Source organism: Eschrichtius robustus, chromosome 4 (genome assembly GCF_028021215.1).
Source record: "Eschrichtius robustus isolate mEscRob2 chromosome 4, mEscRob2.pri, whole genome shotgun sequence".
Lineage (NCBI taxonomy): Eukaryota > Metazoa > Chordata > Mammalia > Artiodactyla > Eschrichtiidae > Eschrichtius > Eschrichtius robustus.
This window is the reverse complement of record NC_090827.1, coordinates 30,784,740-30,788,440: the sequence shown is the minus strand read 5'-3', so window position 1 is coordinate 30,788,440 and position 3,701 is coordinate 30,784,740. Positions and strand designations below refer to the sequence as shown.

Genomic DNA, 3,701 nt, shown 5'->3' with positions numbered 1-3,701 from the left:
TAGTGAGAGTGAAATAGAATAAAGAAAAACAAAGAAAAAAATGAGTGATTAATATTTTTTCTCACCTCCTCTCTCTGCCACCAACCTGGCGTATATCCCTTCACACATTTCTACATGCTGATTCATTCACAAAACAACTGGTACATATTAAATTCCATGGGTCTTGAATTCAGCTGCTCCATTCTCTCCACGGATCTGGTCTTGGACTCTGTGTTTCCTTCTGGACACCAAGCGGTTGCTCTAACAGCCTGGGTTATGAAACGAGGTGTGTTAAGAAACGTCAAAGAGCGCAACACAGATGGCTCTGGGAGCTCAGCTAGTATGACTAAGATGGCTGCAGATGACTTGACTGACTGGGGCTGGAGATGTAATTCTAGGACAGCTTCTGCACACGTCTCCTAGGTGGAGGTGGCTGAAGAACCGGCTCAGATGCGATTGTTGGTGGAGTGTCTGTGTGTGCCGCTACGGCACGGCGGTCTAAGGGTAGTCAGACTTCTGTGGTGGCTCAGGTGGTTTCAAGGATAAGCATAGCAGAAGCTCCACGGCTCTTTATGACCTCAACTTAAAAATCACACGGCGAGCTGCGCTCGCTCCTTGGTCAGGTGCTCCGGCTCGCGTTGCAGCCTCAAGCAGCTCAACTCCCTGAGGTAGCGGCCCATGTCGGGCCGCTCCCGCCACTGGGCCTCTGGGAAGCGGTCCCGGAACAGCGACGCCAGGAGCCCTTCATCCTGCACCTCCCCAAGAGCAGCGGTGGTGGCCGTCACTGTGGCTGAGGCCGCAGCTGAGACGCGATTGTGGCCCTCGCCGCTACCTTCTCAGCAACAGCAGCTCTTCCCCTCCTGCTCACCCAGGGGACCAGCTCCGAATCTCAAATCGGAAGCATCCGGGGTGACCTTCCGGTCTCCATGGTTCTCGCTAGGCCGGCTTTCTTTCCCCGATGGTCCTCCAGGCTACAGAGTGTTAGCGTGGGGAATGACTGGAAAGCGGCTAGAGAGTCAGGGTTTAAGTTGCCAAGGAGCGGCTGGCGGCTGACCTTCTGTTCCCAGTGACTGAGGCACGAGGATCCCGTGTTGCAACCGAGCGGGAAAATGCGGGCTCTGACTGAAGAGGAGACCCGTGTAATGTTTGAGATGATACCAAAATCTTCAGCTGCTGGTCGACAAGCCCGATGACACCTACTGTTTCAGGCTGCACAACGACCGGCTGTATTAACGTGAGTGAGAAGATCTTGAAGTTGACCGCCAATATCATCGGTGACAAGCTGCTGTCTTTGGGAACGTGCTTCAGAAAATTCACTCAGACCCACAAGTTTTGGTTGTACATCACAGCTCTGGATTACCTAGCACCCTATGCCAAGTATAAAGTGTGGATACAGCCTGGAGCAGAGCAGCCCTTCTTGTATGCTAACCATGTGCTGAAATCTGGACTTGGTCGAATCATTGAAAATACTTCTCAGTACCAGGGAGTCATGGTGTACTCCATGACAGACATCCCTTTGGGCTTTGGGGTGGCAGCAAAGTCTACACAAGACTTCAGGAAAGTAGACCCCATGGCGATTGGGGTATTTCATCAAGCAAGCACTGGGGAATATGTGCGGCACGAGGAGACATTGATTTAAAACAAAATCATTGCGAGGACTTAGGGCTGTGTGGAAGGGCCTAGCTTTGTTTCCTTTGTCTGTGTAGGCTCCGCCGTCATGTTGAATTTTGTCAACACTGTGACCTCTTCAGGGACTTCTTAGTTTAATATTCTCTCTATTACGGACAAATGTAGGCTAGATTCTTATAATGCAGAAATGGCTCAAAAATGGAGTTTCAGATGGTTGTGATTGTGGCTAAATAGAATACTGTGTTTTATATTTGAATCAGAGGGCTTCTTGTTTTGAGTAACAGTCTAAATTGTTGGAACGGAGAAAAAGAATATCTTTTTATTGTTATCTGTGATCACACTGTTTTCCAAACACATGATAAGAACATAATGGATTTTCTTAATTATTTATTAATACTATGAAAGATAGATATTGCCATATCAGAGTAGTAGGCCATGTCTGGGATTTTACAAATGAAATTTGGATAAAATAGTAAGATAAGTTTATTCTGCTGATTTTCTATATGGTAGGTGCTGTGGGTGTGGAAGAAAAACTTGGATTCAGACACCAGTTCTCACATCTACCAGCTGTATGGCCTTAGATGAGTCATTAAACTTTAATAATTTTCATTTCCTTCTTCTGTTTAAAAAAACAGCTTAACCATCTTCCTAAGAATAGTGTTTAGAATTAGAAATCATGACTTTAAAGCACCTAGCACTGTGCCTGGCAAATGATAAGTGTTGAATAAGTGGTAAGAATTATTTTTATAATGCTTATACTAAGTATTTCTGCTACTAAGAGTAGGATCATATGAATAGAATTTGATTATATCATCTTGACTTTTACAAGCGGTTTTCTCAATCTTTCTTTTTCTTGAATGGTATAATCCCAGGCTGAATGTTATTTTTATCACCTTGATTTCCTAAAACATAATTTCTCTTATAAATCTTTTGGTTTTTTAATTAAAAAAATTTAAATTGAAGTACAGTTGATTTTCAATACTGTGTTAGTTTCAGGTGTACAGCAAAGTGATTCAGTTTTATATATTATATATATATATTTGTATATTCTTATAAATCTTTACTTATCTGACTGGGCTGGACAAAAAGCACTAATCAGAGATCCTGAAATAATTCAGCTCCTCCATCTTTTCCCCATGCCTTCCAAAATTATTTTTTAGAATTATTAAAATATTTTTAAATAAAAAACATATCACAGACAAAAAATTTTTAAACTACCTGTATTGTAAAACAATTTCTTTAGTGAATGCACTGCTTATTTTAAATTCCAAAGATGACATCTCTAAAAATAAAGCATTTTTCAATTACCAAAAAGAAAAAAGAAAGAAATCATATGGTATTGCCTCCTCTGTACCCTATTGGTGGACAGAGTCACAAGCCCAATGAGATCCAGGGGATGGGCACATGTGCTTACCTCTTGATGGGATGATGGGTACAAAATTTGTGGCCACTCCCAATGAATTATCCTGTGAAATATTTATCTGAGAAGCTCATATTTACATTGTATCAAAGTAGAATATGGGAAAGCTAATAGGCTGATAATTTGTTTTGCTCCTTTAAAAGTTGCTGTTTTAAAAATAGGCCTGACTGTATTCTGAGTCTAACCAGGCAAGACCAATAGACTGCCAATAGAGATTATAAGTGTCAAGTCAGCCTGTCGGAGAAGACCTTGACTAAATCATGGCAAGAATTCTTTATTAGATACTTTATTTAGCTTAAGCTGTTAATCAGCTCTTCTAAAGGTGCAAACTTTCCTGAGAGTGAGTTAGAAATAGGCCTGGGTCACAAAGTTTAGAGCTGAGAAAAGCAAGCTTCTCAGGTGTCATGTGTGACTTCCATGATCTCACCCAACACAATAATACTATTGGATTTTCCATCTCCAAGTCTGCCTTCATTAGTGGTTCCAACAGTGAAACTCAGGCCCTGCACAGTCATTTATTATACCTAAGGTTTTATAGTGCAGCAAAAATTTATAGTAAAACCATGACTAAGTGGTGGCCATGGTACTAGGTGCCCAGATATAACAATGAATAAGGTAGGGTGGCTGACTTCAAAGAACACACAGTCTGGTGGGTGTTTCAGGCACGTAAATA

At 42.0% G+C, this 3,701-nt stretch overlaps 1 pseudogene; it reads left to right on the top strand.

Annotated features, from left to right (window-relative positions):
- Positions 1 to 1,088: 1,088 nt before the first annotated feature.
- On the top strand, positions 1,089 to 1,618 carry LOC137763432 (60S ribosome subunit biogenesis protein NIP7 homolog pseudogene; annotated as a pseudogene).
- Positions 1,619 to 3,701: the final 2,083 nt, after the last annotated feature.